The following is a 16999-nucleotide window of genomic DNA, read 5'->3' on the forward strand; positions in this document are numbered from 1 at the left end:
GGCACACATGGATTTCATTTCTGGGAGTGAAATCAGTCACTGGTCTGTGTTATGCACAATTACCAGCAGAGAAGGCACACAAGTCCCAGCGGTTCTACATCCACCCGCTCCCAAGTGACAATCTCACAGACAGCCCTGATCTATCTGAGGTTCCAACAACGGATACAGAACATCATCTGTGGGATTCACAGTCATAGGGGAAACATGAGTAGCCAATATGACACGGGTGCTGTGTTTCAAATAGGCACACAGGTAATCGTTCCTAAAAAAGGTATACCGGGAGATGGAGGATTTGGTGCCTGTAGAGAAACTAGTTAGAAAGCATTCTTGGTAGAGGAAATCCATGAGGGGGATTTAAAAACCAAGGTGCACCATTTTCCTGGCTATGAAGTTGGTCAGAAGGGGGCTCTGCTCAGATAGGAAAGAGACCTTTCTAGAAGGCTTGGTGCCCACTGGCTGTGCTGGGAGGCGGCTCCCTTCATCTCATCTGGGAATGATAAGGGTTAAAGAGACTCCAATATGCAAGGAAAGAGATGTCATTGGGAAGCTGAGTCAGATAGTGATCGAAACTCCCTGAGCAAAATCCAAGAAACAATTCAAAACTGACAGACAACTGTACTCCATTTATACAGACAATTTTAATCCGTTTTAGTTTGAAGATACACATAAAATCATGAGCCTCGATCCATAACCTATATCTAAAAAGCCAGCTTGTGACTCAAGACTGCAGCTCAGGGGTGGGTGAGTTGGAGGCAGGCGTTGGCCTAATGGTGGAGGAACGTCGGGAGAGGTTCATTTACACCTCACATCTGTAGGTTGTTACCTGAGCAGCTAGTAGCTCAAATTTTCATACAAACCATTCATTTATCCTTTCGATAAATATTCTTCAAGTGGGCAATTTGAGCCTGAACTGTAAAGACAATGGGGAGATGGGAACTTGACCCTCTTGACTTTGCTGCTCTGTTGGATTACAAATACACTGACATTATAAATACAAGCTAAGAGACGCTAATGACTACAATGTTAACAATGTTAACAAGGTGTAGTCACACATTTCATCCACACAAGGGAAGTTCCAATAATGGTTGAGAAAAGACGGAAAGAAACATTTCCATCAGGGAAATGCCTTCTACTGAGTATTCTTTTTCAGAATGATTTTTGGTAGGAAAAGATTATACTTGGATCTTATTGGTTAGACATAAAGAAGATAAAGACACTATATATTTTATGATTCTACCTCAAGAGCCTGGTTAGACAGTACAGCTTTCCCCCTTGCCATATAAACATTCAAAAAAAGAGAGAGAGAAAATAGCTAGTTTTATGGGTGGACCTTGTTGCTGTGAACAAGTACAATATTGTTTTGTGCTCTGGCTGTCATTAGATAGTTGACAGATTTGGGAATGGGTTGTAACAAGATGCCCATAGTTATCCACAGCGTATTCTCGTTCCTGTACAACAGACAAACCAGTCACCTGTGGGTTCCTATCAAATTCTCCACGAGGGGAAACAAATTGGGGAGTGAACTGTACGGATCTTGTATTTCTATAATGGGGCCACATCTTCAAGTTGCATTTTAAAAAGTTGAGCTATTTTATAGAACATGACACCATTTTTCTTTTCTTTTTTTCTTCCTTTCCTTTTTACTATCGTTTTTATTTCTCTTTTTTCTTTTCCCTCCCTCCCTCCCTCCCTCCCTCCCTCTCTCCCTCCCTTCCTTCCTTCCTTCTTAGAAAAGATTGCCTATGCTTGAAAATTATTTCTTCCAAACTCCAGGTATCATTCTGTAATTCATGGAGGTAATGCACTGCAGCATCAAGAGTAGCTCACTCCTTCCTCAGTCAGATGTCACTTTTAAGTAGAAACTGCAAATGACAAGACTGCACTTGGAGGAAAGACAAACTTGCACATTTGGCAAGTCGACAGCCGAGAAAAGGAAGAAGGAAACGCAGAAAGCTGTACTTTTATGAAGAACCTTGAAACAGGAAGGCCGCCCCCTGGAGGGATGACACGGAATATTGAGTCTGCACAAGCCAAGGTGACTGAGGGGTGCCGGTATAGAGCCATCAGGCGACAGCCTGGGAATATGGCAGATTCTCTCTCCTGACATGGAAACTCCGCTCCCAGAATCCCATTTGCCTACAGACATCTCAGTTAGCCACACCATGCAGACAGATTGGAAGCAGTCTGAAGAAACGGGACACGGTGATTAAGACACTGGTGTGTGCTGAGCCACGAGCAGTCGCCTGGAGTCCGCACGCGATCAGGCCTCAGTGCACAGTGAACATATCGGCCACAGGTGAATCAAAGCTGGAAAGTGGGCATGGGGGATAATTAATATTAGAAAACGCATTTCTTTTTCCTTGTAAGTGAAGGTGGTGATCTTACCACAGAAATGGCCACGCATAGAGTCTGATCCAAATGAGACTTTTCCTGAACCCGCTCTCTCCCAACAAAGATCAGCAACTCTTCTGAGAGCTGTTAAACTTCCTGGACTGTTCTGAGATCCATTAAACTTCCTGGGGGACAGTTGGTGGCCCTTAGCTTGATCTCTCAACTGAGAAAAGCACCAGGAGTCACAAAAATAAAACTGTCCATGTATGTTGAGCACTGTTGTGAATGTGTGCACACATGCAGGTGTAACCCTCATTCACAGATGGTGGAACTGAGGAAAAGTTTGGTCTCTCCAGGCAAAAGACACACAGACATGGAGTAAGTTACACGTGAAGAACACATGCAGGGTGTTTTAGAAACACACGTAAGACTGCCTTCTTCTAGCAGAAAGCCAAGAACGGATTGGACAGGGGGAGAATGGGAGGGGCTAGTTGGGATGACTTCGGATATTTCTCCAGCAACACTAAGTATTTGGGTCATGGACCAGAGTGAAGAGAGTGAATTTCCAGGGAGGGAGGTGTTGGAAAGCAATTGAGGACGCAAGCACGCGTTCAGGGCCTGGTGAGTCTCTCCCGTTACTCGTTAGTGTCTGATGCTGGCATCTCCCAGATAGAATCAGCGAGTGTCAGGGGGAGAGGAATGTCAGCTTCAGAGGTGACACTCAGTTGTTGTAATGCACCTAAGACATTTCCGTAGGTCCAGATCTGGATGTATTTGGGATTCTGGAAAACAGACATTCAATGCTTGATTTCATATCCATTATCATGTGCTGATGGTGAAAGCTGTGTATCTGGTGGTATTGTTTTATGAGAAAATTCAGAGTGGAAAGCAAGAGGGACTAGGATTCTACTCTCAGAAGTCCAACATCATATACTTAGGTTGGGAAGTGGAAGGTCAAATCAAATAAGGACTGAAAATGCTCATTGAACCTAAAGACAAGAGGAGGCCAGGCATGTTCGCACATGCCTAGAATTTCAGCACGCCAAGGATGATGCAGATGGGCTAGGAGTTCAAGACCAGCTCAGGATATAGAGTGAGCCCTTGTTTTCAAAAGGGAGGTAAGACTAGAGGTGCCGTTAGTGAGACCCATTTTCTGGAACAAGTAGAATTCAGACTGAGATGAAGTGGGTTGAATAGAAGGAGGTGAACTGCAGAAATCAAGCAGAAGTTGTTGAGAACATGTATAGAAGACTTGAGCAATGGAACAAAAGTAGCATGTAACAATATTTGTGACAAGGAGGGAGGGTTTGTTCCCACTTCTCTTTTCATTTTTATTTTTAAACGTGGAAGTGATTGAATTCTACATCAATAAAAAGATATAGGAATTTGGGGAAATGGTTGATGATCTCAGAAGATAAGAGTGGTTGGATCTTATGAGACAATGATGAAACACAAAGCAAGAAGGAAGGAAGGACAGGAGCAGGCATACAGAAGGTGAACGGTTCTTACCAATGTTCTGAGAGTGTAGATTTCTCCTGGGATCCTAACTGGTAGAAAAGCTTGAAACATAAACATCACAGTCATAGTGCTCTTCTTCAAGCTCAGAAATATAAGGAAACCTAGACAGGGGAATGACAACAAAATCTGGGTATGTGGGATTGGATGGATCAAGAGCTATCGCTTAGACTCAGAGATCAAGCCATACACTGAAATTGTTGAAAGGAACTTGTTCAACCAACGCGGTATCATTTCACAGAGTACCTTTCACGCCTTGGCAGAGCATACATATTTTAAATTCAGCAGAGAAGTAAGAAGATTCCAGAGCAATGGATAAGATCTCTTAAGACAAACCCGTGCTGCAAATATTCTCACAATAAAATCCTGGCACAACTGCTCCCCAGGCCCATTCTCCTGGGCAGATGAGGACTTGCCATGATTAGCACCTTTTGGCCTGTTTGGTGTACTTCAAGTTGACTTTTTCTTAGTTCTAGCTCACCAGTTCCAACTGCAGAAATCCTCCTGACCACGTTTATTCAAACAGGGGAAGACCATCAGCATCGCTTACTAGAATGGCCACTCTGTCTTTATCAGCTCCGTAAGTGCAAAGTAGATGGTGATAAAAATCGCCCTGCCCTGTGCGTCTGGGCTGCGCTGTACCAGGCCTGCGCATGCTTATATTTGTTTCCAGGCCCCATGAGACACAAGTGTAATGATCCTTGTAGGGAGGGGGAAGAAAAGCCCAGCTTTTATAGACTTAATAGGTTTTTCTGAACAGCAGGGACAGAAAGAAGAGGAAGATGGGAGGAGCAGACAGGAAGGGAAGTTTTTCTGAAGACCACTCACTGGGGATTCAAACTCGGGGCTTTGCAGCCTTGGCTCTGAAGCTCCGCTCTGTCCACCCACACGTTTATAATGAAGAGGCCAGCAGCCCAGAACCGAGGGACCCTCTGGCTTCCTGTTCTCCATAGCGAGTCAAAGGGAAGCAACTTCTAAAAAGGACATTGAAGGAGCCCTGCATAGAGCAGGGGGAGCTCCCGCTTACAATAAAGCCGGCATCGACATCAGCATGGCTTTCAAAACAAGCTATTGACTGGATGTCATGTTGTCTCCGGCCGGCCGTCACCCCGCTGCTGGCTGTCACACAAAGGGCGTTTCTAAGTTTCAGCTAGCGAGCAGAATTCCTTTAAGAATGTTGTTCTGGCTTGAATCCCTCAGCATCTGGTTAAAAAAAAGATATATATATATATATATATATATATATATATATATGTATATGTATATATATATATACATTTAAAAACAGGATTCCCAAGGCCTCTCCTCAAATATAGTCATACTATTTGCGTTTGATTTGCGGATACCTTTCTCTTCTGTGAACAAGAAGGAGAAGGTTCTTTAGAGCCCCGGAGTAGCTGTCCTTTTAGAGGAAAAAAGACATCGAAATGTGACACTCTGTGGATGAGGTTGGAAAGGCTGTAAAATAGCTTAGAAAACCGGGGTCACACTGAAAACTGGGGAGCATGTGATTGCCCACTGGATTCCACCTACGCTGCTTCTGTCTAGTGGGTGGAGGGCTGACCTAGAGCAATCTGAAAACACCTAAGGCTGGTTTTAACTGCATTTCAAAAATCACTCAACCTGACTAAAAGACAGTTGCAGCCTCCATATTTGTCACATGATTTCATTCAACAAACAGTGTATCATGTGCTGAGCCTGATTGCAGGAATGCATATAAATTGGCCTGGTATGCAGCCTCTTGCAGTGTGGTGAAGATGGAAAAATACATGAGTGATAACAACCCGCCAGCTGCGTTGAGGCTATCCCTAGGCCTCCCGGAGAACAGCGAAGAAAGGCAGGGAGATGAGGGTTATATTGGGGGCACAGGACACCTTTCCTAAGTGGTGGGGTCAACATCAACTCTTTCAGGTGATAAGTGAGCTGGGTATACAAAGGTCGGTCTTCAGTGAAAGCTAAGAACATATGTAAAACAATGTAGCTTAAGATCTGGAGTCTGGGTCTGCAGTCTGGATCTGTGCTTCATCAGTTTGAATTCTGGCTTGTTTCCCCTGGAGTTTTTTTAATTTCAGCAGGAAAAATACATTCTGTGTCTTCAGCTTGGTTTTTGTTTTTGTTTTGTTGGTTGTGGGGCTTGAACTCTGGGCCTGGGCACTTTCCCTGCGCTCTTCAGCTCAAGGCAAGCACTCTATCACTTGAGCCACTGTGCCACTGTCGGTTTTCTAGTGGTTTATTGGAGATAAGAGTCTCATGGACTTTCCTTCCCAAGCTGCCTTTGAGCCACCATCCTCAGATCTCAGCCTCCTGAGTAGCTAGGATGACAGGCATGAGCCACCAGCACCCAGCTTCTCAGTTTTGTTCATCTGAAAAATAGGAGTGATAATAATGCCAAGCACCATTGGATGATTATGTAAGCATAACGTACTCAAAGCACTTACAACAGCCTTAACCCCACACAGGTACCTGTTCGTGTTCTGTAGGTGTGACCAGCCAACGACTGTATCTTCAGATTGTGACAGAACCCTGTGTGTGAGCCAAGAAGTAGGTGGAGAGCAGCCGCAAAGGCTTAGACAGCAGTTGGCATGGTCCAGAAAGATGCATGCCGAACTGCGGGCCTACATTTGTCAATCCCTTTCATGTCGCTTCTCTCTTCTTCCAGCTAACTTAATCCAATGTACAGAGTCGTAATGTTACATGTTTATTCTCCCCAGAGAGCTCTGACATCCATTTCCTGGAGACAGCATGATTGGCAACCAACTCCGTTTCACCTGCATTGTCCAGAGCTACCTTCCTAGGGCTAAGCAAATGTTCAGGGACTAAACAAAGGACTTTCTGGAGGAAACTGTGGAGTCCCAGAAGTGACATCACATCTTCTACAATGAATGGTCATTCCTGCCTCACCAGCCCAGATTCTAGATTAACAATGGAACACATTATTTTTTTTCTGGTCTTAGGATATGAACTCAGGGCCTAGGCTCTGTCCCTGAGCCTCTTTTGCTCAAGGCTAGCACTCTATCACTTGAGCCACAGCACCATTTCCAGCTTTTTCCATTTATGTGGTACTGAGGAATCGAATCCAGGGCTTCATGCATACTAGGCAAGCCCTCTACCACTGAGCCACCCTCCCAGCCCACAATGGAGCACTTTTATTTGAGGCATGTCTGTGTCCTTTCTGATTTTTTTTCAGTATGATAGAAAATGAGATATCTGTTTGAACAAAATAATTATTCCTTGGCCAATATCTTACTCAAACTTACAATTATGGTCTCAGACAGAAACTTCTCTTTGGGTGCAAAAACCTAGATAATGAATGCATGATTTTATTGCACTTGTGAACACACAATAGATTACACACATCTCTATGACACTAGGATGGTAAAAATCTTTCTCCCTCTCACCACAGGATAATTAAGAAGGAAATTTCAGTTTTCACAAAACTGTTGTCTAAAAGTTTACTTTCTTTGAAGACTAGGATACTTCTGACTGGAATCAGTTAAGAAGTATAACGCTAGATAATCCGTGGGAATGTGTATGCACAGATTATGTACATAGAATCAGGCAAATATGTTTTGAAAAAAATGTAGGTTTTGTGCTTTCCCTGTCATTAGAAAAGCCTGCATGCTTCATCATGGATAAAAGTGTGCTAAAAGCACCTCCCATAGCTGGCTAGAACTATGTGTAAGGCAAGTGGAAACTAGTTCATGGTCTATACAGGTTATTTAGTTCATAACTAATACCACACTGATGAAAATGACGTGCAAACTTAAACTTTTCAGCTCCCATTTTTCATTTCTTAGGAAAAAATAGAAAATTGATGCCTTTAAATACATTCCTACTGTGATAATTATAAAAATTATATAATAATTAATAATAATTAATTGATAATAGCAATACCACTGGGTGCTTCCAGGCACACAAGAAATACTCATTTCCTGGGACAAAGCACTGTGGCCAAAGGCACTGCGCATTTTTCTGAGCTCAGATACTTAAATACCGGTGACACTTTGGGATGTTTCTTCATGCCTGTCATCTGGTCTTGATCTCTGCATCCTCCTGCCCCTTCCTCCCTGTGCTACTGATCTATCATTACCCTGCTCTGCCTTTATTAATAAGAAAACACCTCTAAAGAGAAGCCAAGTTCTCATGGGAATGAGGAGTCTCGTGCACGCAGAGGTGGGATTTCAAGTGAGCCCTGACCCTGCCGCTCCTGCCCTTCCCCCACGGACGAGCTTCCACGGGGGCTTTGCTGGGAGTCAGCAACCCAGCTTTCCTGGAAGAAATCTCAACGTGCCCACTCATGTCCCCCGAGGTTTACATGCACAGCCTGAGTACTTTTGCACTTTCTTAAGAGGGAAAGAATGTTTCCTTCAGCTTCTGTCATTTTCGGGATAAGCATACACGTGGGAATCTTTCCTTTCCCGTGCACTCTGTGCTTTAGGATGTGCGTTGGTCTGGAGGGCAGCAAACCCTCCTGGAAGATGAAGTCGCCCCCTTGGACACTGGCTGGCTGGTGGTGACATCCAGCGGTTCATTAGATCTTTAGAAAGAAAGAGTTCAGAGTGATGTTCACCTGCTCTGTTTTTACCTTGTCTCTGTGTTGTGTTTCTTGTGCGTGTGTGTGTGTGTGTGTGTGTGTGTGTGTGTGCGCGCGTGTGCATGCGCACGCACACTTGGGCTGATGGCCTTTGGAGGTAGCCCTTAGGTTCTCCTGTCACCGCCGCCCAGGGCTCATCCTTGGACGGGAACAGGCCCAGCACAAAACCTTCCGATTCACCTGTCAGCTGCATCTGAATTTCTCTCTCTTTTAAAACAGCCATCACTGACAGATCTCACCACAGGCCTCTGATTAGCCAGATGACACACAGCTAAGGTCTGGAGACTGATGACAGGGAGAGGAGCCGCGGGCTTCTCACCAGCTCCTCACTGCGGTGTGTCCAGAGGGCTGATCTCCCATCGAATGCCCACATGGCCCATCTCACGGCAGAAGGGACTGCAGGAAAGGGTGGTGACAACGACTAGCCTCTGTGGCCCACCAAGGCACCACAGTGTCCCAGCTCCCTGCACTGGGGGTCTCCAAGCCCACCCTCTCTCCCCAGCGGGTCCCTACACCAGATCCTGATAGCCACACACAGAGAAATATTCCCAAGTGCTTCACAGATAGCCAGGGAAGGAACCTTGCCTCTACACATGCCTTTTTTCTTTATGGCTAAAGAGAGAAAAAGAAAAGTTGCAGAGTTACACTTCACAAGCAGAACAGAAGGCAGATGTCACAGGTGTAATATAAAGGACAATTCTCCACCGCCACCCGGCCATTGGTTGACATGGAGTCCAGTGAATCGGGTGTCTTTTGCTCAGTAAACCACAATCCTCCAGTCTCTGCCTCCCAAATAGGGTTATAGATGTAAGCATGTCTCTTAAATGTACTAATCAGGAAGTTTTCTTTTTCTAGGGATGATATCTGAAAGTTAAAGAGAGTGGCTCTTCTATCGTTTGCCGAGGTCAAGTTTCCCACGGAGCTATTTCAAATCCACTGAGGTTGTTTGGTGCTTGCTTTTCTGATATGTGCTCACTCTGCAACCCAGGCTGGTCTTGATCTCATGACCCTCCTGCCTCAGTGCTGAGATTACAACTATTTACCAGCACGACCAGCTCAGATTTCTTACTAAACATTTCCTTTAAAAGTTTCCCTCATTCTCTGCTGACTGCTTCCGCTTCTGCTACTACAGCGCAAAGCGATCCTGCAAGATGTGACAAAGTTGGTCTCCCACACTTCTGCCACAGAGAGCAAAGAAGGAGATGGATTTTTAATTACTACCAAATTTAGAACAGAAAATCCTGAGGAAGGAAAGAAAGTTATCAAGATGAATTTTCGGTTAATATGGAGTGGGAATCAGCTCACAGAGATGACGAAGTTGACTTAACTTGGTTTCAGGTACTTTGGAACTGTCAGACCTCAGGCTGGAAGCCATCCAGATTAGAAAAAAAGAGGTTAGCATGTCCAGGCAGATGGCTTCAAGGAGTTATAGAAACGTGAATAGCACATGACGTTTTGAGTCAGCCTGGCCTCACGTTAAGCGTGGACTGTTACTTTGAGCAGACATACAACCTCCTTGTATGAGTTTTCTCATCTAAAATTGTACACAACCCTATTGACGCCCTCCTGGCTTCTAGAAGAAAAGAACAGCATTTGGGTGAAATAAAAACCTGCAAGAAAGTTTTAATTCCTCCAGCACTCTCTGCTTGTGTGGGAATGATAGATGGCATACTCACAGCATATCATTCAGATCATGTAACTTTCCTGATCTACTGACAAGGGCCTTTTTCAAATCAAACCAGTCTTTCTTGGCAAAAATTAGGTCAATATGAGCCTGGGTATGTTGCGAATCTTCATTTCATGTTGTAATTTGGTGATGCTTGGGTTTGAACTCAGGGTTTTGTGCTTGCTAAGCAAACGCTCTACCATGTAAGCCACGCCCTATCCCTGTTTGTTTCCATTGATTTTTAGATAAGGTCTCTGGGTTGTTTTTCTCCCTCTCTACATCAACATGAACCATGCTCCTCTATCTTTTGCTTCCTTCGCAGCCCAGACTACAAGTGTGAACCATCACACCTGTTTTTTTTTCGTTGCTGTTAAGAGGGGTTTTACTAAGTTTTTGCCCAAACTAGCTTCCAATGGATCCTCACCTCCCACATAGGTTGCAATAAAGGCAGATGTCACCGCTACAGGCTGCGGTTCTTTTAAAGTTGTATTTCTCGTGCCATTCTTAGGATCCTTCACAATTAAAATTTCCTTTTAAATAACCAGAGCACATGTTGGGTATTGTGAGACAGGAACCCCTTTATAATAACACTAAAAATATACACACACACACCCAAAAAAAAACCTCAGGAAGGAGTCCATGACCTCAATCGCTGTCTTTGAGAATGAGACTTCTGGGGACAAGTTGAGAAGCCATTTGTGTTTTCTAAAGGTTGTGTGATTTCCCAGGTCCCTGTGTGTGCAGAATGCACCTTCACCGCTCCCAACCTTCCGTGCTGAGATTTTAAAGGTTCCAAGCAGATGCTACCCCAATGTTTTGCTCACACAACCAGACGTGATTCTTCTTTTCATTATTGTGAGTTTTCATCTATCCTTGGCTTCCATATTACCAAGAGAGTCAACCCCAAACTGGTCCAGGTCTATTCTCTCTCTAAGGGCTTTATTCAGTCCTGGCATGTGAGAGGCAAAGTGTAAACACCCATCCTTCATTTCTGTCAGGGCCCTGCTCCATGTGGGACTGTCCCCTGGGGTCTCCTCCTCTCTGGACAGATGTCCTGGGGTTTGAGGGGAGATAATTTCTTTCCTCACAATGTAGCAGGGAGCAGGCAGAGGTGACCCCCAGGCTTGTGGTGATGATTTGAGCAAGGTGCACTGACCTCCTGAGCTGCGGAGGGCTCATGGATGAAATCAAGCCTTCATCTGTCCACACACAGGAACGCAATGCTCCATCTATCTTTTGGCGGAGTACAGGAATTCATATGCAACTTAAGGTCTGCCTAGGAAACGGTTTTCCTCATGGGGAGTCACTTATTGCCATGGCGTGCGTCTTTGTGCCTGATTATTAAGATTTCCTCTTGCCATGCCCCCTGGAGCTTTAATTACAGGACTGCGGTGTGTTCAAAACAGCCCGTCGGATGTCTCCCTTGGACAGGAGGCAACACGCGTATTTTTCCATCCGTTGCACGTCCTTTATCCCTCTTATTGATCTCCTAGGCAATTCTGGATCGATTTTATCCTCATATTTCAATGCCTCCTTGGTCTTCCCAGCCTCTTATTTCTCTGAGCTCTTAGAACTCTGGCTTTTTCTTGGCTCCGTCAAGTCATCCAATTAGGATTTATGTGTGATTCCCGGCTGCCTCTCAGAGGCCTTCCTGTGATCCGGGTGGAGCCCCGGCTTTCTTCACAGGCTGATGTCCAGCTCAAACCCAGACTGGCTAAGATGGCCAAGTAGCACCACTAGCATTCCTGTAAAGGTAGGAAAAGCCAATTTGCCTAAAGCTAGCACATGACCTCCCGCCTTGTAGACCCACGCTGTGGCCTCCTTCTGTCAGAGACTTCCTTCCATCTCTGCTACTCTGGGTCCCCTTCGTGAAATGGTGCTGTTCCGGGTTTGGTTTATTTTCCCACCACAGAACACCCAAGAGTGTTAGCAAGCAGGGTGTAGGTCAGGGCACTGCTGCTCTCAATTCTCTTCCACAAAGGTATTACTGTGGCTTGGGGTGTGACTCAAGACACTGTCGTGCGAACGGTGAAATACAAGCCTTACAGGAGCTTGCCATGGGCAAACTCTGCCACGCTCCTGCTCTCCCGCCCAATTACAGAGATATCAAGTTCACGATCACGCCTGCGGGCACCAAGGTTGACAGTGCCAGGCAGTTTGAAGCAATAAATGCTCATCTATTGACATGACTATTGTTATCTTTTCTGGGATGAAGGTTTGAGTTCATGACCTTGTGCTTGCTCAGCATTCTTGCTTGGGTTGGCTCTCTACCTCTTGAGCCACACCTCCAGCCTGACTTTGTGCTGGTTAATATGGAGACAAAGTTTCAGATTTCTGTGCTCAGGCTGGCTTCCAACTCAGTCCTCTGGATCTCAGCTTCCCATATAGCTAGAATAACTGGCACCTGGTGTGTGTATTCATTCATTCATTCATTCATTCATTCATCTGGAAGGTTGAACCAGTATGCATACACATCTTCTCTGTCCTTCTCCACTTCCGATTTCTGAGACAGAAATCAAAAATCTCCATAGAATGTCTCAGTATTTTTTTCCCCCAAGCATTGTTCCTTGGTGTTCAGGACTAGAAGCTGGGATCCGATCCATTAAGTGGATGACTGGCTTTAACTGGAACCCCTCCTGATGTTCCTCCCTATCCAGACTCATTCTGTGAACCAGTCTTCTCTGCTGCCTTGATGTAATGGATTCTTCCAGTGCCTCCCATCCTCCTAACCTTGTTCACCAGTGAAGTCCTAGCCCTGGCCTGCCCATCTCCCACAGAACTCTGAACCGCGGGTCCCTGAACACCGGCTGTCCCTTCCAGAAATCTGCAAAGCCGGGCTCACCACTGAAGCCGCTCACAGCGAGACCAGCTCCTGGTTGGCTTCCTTTCCTTCTCCACCCTACTAACTTCCATCGCTTTCTCCTGGGAGCACTTCTCTCCAACAAGAATATGGATTGAAGCTCTTGTTTCCAGGAAATCTGGCTAGAGAAAGTAGTAAAAGTTGGGGAAGAATCTTCAGCTACTTTGTTCACACGTAGAAAAAAAAAATTGACTTTGACTTCCAAGGGTACTATCATTTCTGCAGCTGAAAAGGCCAATCTTGAACTTCTCCCTTCATCCAATGTGGGTCCTGTGGCCAATTCAGAGGTAGACGAGACATCATCCCTCTTTACTCTCTGGGGGCTGTGGACTCTAATTAGTCTTAGAATCTCTCCAGAACTGAAGCCTAAAACAGGTAAAGGGCAAGAAAATCCTTCCTCATCCAAGCCTGGCTGGGACTTGGCTCCCTGTCTCTCACCACTGCAATGATTCAGCGCTGATCACATGGATTTTTTTTTAACTCAAGGCCTAGGCACTGGTCCCTGAACTTCTTTTGTTCAAGTCTTATAAGCCACAGCTCCACTTTCCAACTTTTTGGTAGTTTTTTGGGAGATAATAAGAGTCTCATGGACTTTTCTGACTGGGCTGGATTTGAACTACGAACCTAGATCTCAGCCTCCTGAGTAGCTAGGATTACAGGTGTGAGCCACCAGCACCCGGTAGTTAATTTTGTTATTGGAGGTTTTATTTATTTATAAAACAAATTCTTGCCTTCTAATGATTAGCAGAAAAGAATATTAAAAAGGAGTAATTTCATAGTCATCCTGTTGCAATCATCTCTCTCCAGCATTTCTTAAAGAAGAGTAAACATCTCTGAACTTCAATAGATGTGTCACAGGAATAATGAGCTTATATGAATTTTCAAATTCATGAAGCTTTAAACAGTAACTTAGGAAGTGTTTGGTAGATAAATACTTGACGCATTTACGATAATAAAGATAGAAAGTTGTCAGGTCACAAAATGAGAACTAATAATTTTTGTGTTGTTTTTGTTAAGTAATTGGGGAAAAAAGACTGTGATGTGAGAATTATATTATCACATAAAATTCAGTGCATAATCTTTTGTGATAAGTGTGTTAAATTCATATTGCCAGCAGTAATTTATTTGTAGAAAAATGACTTTCAATCATGTAAAATAAATTACTTTTTTTCTTTTTACATGGAAATTTAATTGCATTTAATAAATATATTTGTTTGACTTTTAAAGTTTTATAGAGTCTATAATCTTATAGAATCTATATGACCTTTGATGGACATACTTAATTAACACAGACTGGCTTGTGTTCAAATTGGGTATTTGTAAAGATGCTTTTAAAAATGAGAAAAGATCTTAGTGTAGTTTGAAAAATACTACAGTATAATATAGTCATGATATGGAAGTGAAGAATTATAAAAGATGAATAAAATATCCCATTTCTTTTACAATTTACCCTTTTGTATGTGGTTTATTCACATTATAAGATTTAACTTATAAAGGGTGGTAACATCAATCAAGATGCATTGCATTCATAAACTGATTCATTGGATGGTAACTCCTTTGCACAAACATTTAAAGATAAAAACATAATTAGAAAAAGATTTAGCATAGTCATATAACATTGGTTTAAAGGTACAAAACTTTACCTTTGAATACTTGAAGGCATCTCTAATTGTACCTTTAAATATTTCTGAAAAATAAAAATGAAAGATAAAGACTGACATTAATGTAAATATTCATTTTTCCCCTCTTGAAGACTCAGATTTCAAGACCAATGATAATGGGGGGGGTAGGAGGAGGGAGATAGAACAAGACACGAGAGACAGATGTGATTCTAACGTCCTCTGCAGCTTTGGTAAACTGCAGCTGAATATGTGAAATTTCCTGGCTTCCAACTTCTCTCTGGATAAGTCTAATCTCGTATAAGAAGAGGAGAAAGAGCCAAGAGGTGTGGGACCCCCAAAAGTCTGACACAAGTTCTCTTCCAGAGACTGTCATGTTCACGGTGGCCTGGTTCCTCTCTGAGCTGACCTAAAATACGAAATGGAAAAGGAAGTGAAGCAATGCTTAAGCATGCATGGAGGAAATGGGAAAGGATTTTTAAAGGAATTGCCTGAGACCTGTTTAGATGTGGGATCTCCGTGTTTGGTTATCCATCCTAGAACTTATCCATGTTAGCGTGTTAAAAAACAGCGAGGACAATTATCACTGAGCTATCATGAGGGGAAATAACAGTGATTATCTAGAAACTAGATTGTCAATGGAATAAGTTAAGTATGTGATCAAATATGGAATGAAAGTAAAGTTCTTTTTAAGTAAGCCTTCCATGTCATAAGACACAGACCACAAGAAGTAAGAGCAAATGGCTCAACCACTTGTGATGCAGTTGAATTTAGCAAACACATTTATGACTAAAATTCCTTTGAATTAGCCAGAGAGTTAATTATTATTTAATGAAGAAATGTTTTTCTTAACCTATTAATGAGGTACTTTACAAGACTCTTTAAAAATTTTTGTTTGAACTCTAATTAGGGAAACTACATGACGATTATGATGCTCACGAGCTTCAAAGTTATAATCTCTGCACTCCAGTCAACACAACAATGTTGGCCCATCCATTTTCCTTGAAATCATTGGGCCCATAAAAGTATTTTGGAATTTATTTCCTGACTCATATCTCCTTTAAGTTTTAGTACAGTGTTCCACAAGAGGATTTAATCTACACACCCAAGTATTTTTCAAAGATATTCATAGCATTTGGGAATTTCTCTTTCAGCACATCTGTAGAGCAAAATAAAGAGGAAGGGGAAGTATAAATTCCGTACACCATTCTCAGTGGTTAGAGCAGGTTATAATGTGTCTGGTATTTCAAGCACTAAAGACTGATCGTAACGGGCAATTCACTATTTTTTATTTGTTCTTACTATCTTCCACAAGTTCCTCCTGCATTCACTATTTCCGCCTGCATTGTACTTGACATGCCAATTTGAATAATAATGTCATTTTAATTTCTCGTCTCTTGTGAAGTAACCCAAGTGCCCTCGTCTCCCTGGTCCCTCACCGGCTTTCACCCTGCATCGATTAAGAGTTCACAGAGATGACTGGGAATGATGAATTCATATTGCTTCTCAAGTCAGTTCTTGCTCCTCTCCGCAGTCTGGCAATAACACCCACCATTCGAGTATTGAGGGGCTAGCTGTGAACGAGGAAATAGCATATGTATGGCCTTCTGTTGAGAAAAAAATAAAAATAGAAAAAAATTAATATTAATATAATGGTGATTTTCCCACCGAAGAGAAGACAATGCTACAACGTGAAAACATGTGCCTCCTTCCTTCTGCTCTTCCTTGGTGACAGGGAGCACTCAGCAGCAGATTTAGGCCTAAATAAATAAAGGTAAAGCTCATATCCCAGTGAGAACACTCAAAGAAGCCGCAAGGAAGAGAGGCATTTTTTGATCTGCTACTACTGGGGCCAGACATAAGGAAACTTTTATCTCTGCAACCCTCTGGGGCAGGCCTAGCTCGGGCCTAGCTTGGCCTCTCGGTCAGTCACACGACTTTTTACTTCCTAAGGCTGTTGCCTGTGACCATTAGGCAACCATCATCCGAATTCCCCTAACCTGTTGTCAGTCACTCCTCACCAACCTCACAGAAGATGTCCCGTGAGCGGGAGAAGAATGTATGAGCCATTTGGCTCCCCCGCCCTCCTTCATTTTGTCTTAGCCCGATTTTCCAGGATTCATTCTCCACAGACCTTCCACACCCACGATTACCCATCTCCTGCATTCTCCTATAGCCAGGCTCCTGCTATTCCTCTCACCTCACCTGCTTTTCCTAAACCTGCCAGTGAGAAGGTATAATCGCCGAACAAGAACGTAAACAACCGGAACTGGTTCCTAATTTTCCTGGAGCAATCACTAATTTGATTCATACAAAACCTTAGAGTATACATATCAAGTATTGCATCAGAGAAATTTCTTTCTGCCTCTTTCTAATAGAATTTGAGAGTCCCAAACAGACAAGGAGTACATCCA

This window comes from Dipodomys ordii, unplaced genomic scaffold, assembly GCF_000151885.1.
Source record: "Dipodomys ordii isolate 6190 unplaced genomic scaffold, Dord_2.0 Scaffold44, whole genome shotgun sequence".
NCBI lineage: Eukaryota > Metazoa > Chordata > Mammalia > Rodentia > Heteromyidae > Dipodomys > Dipodomys ordii.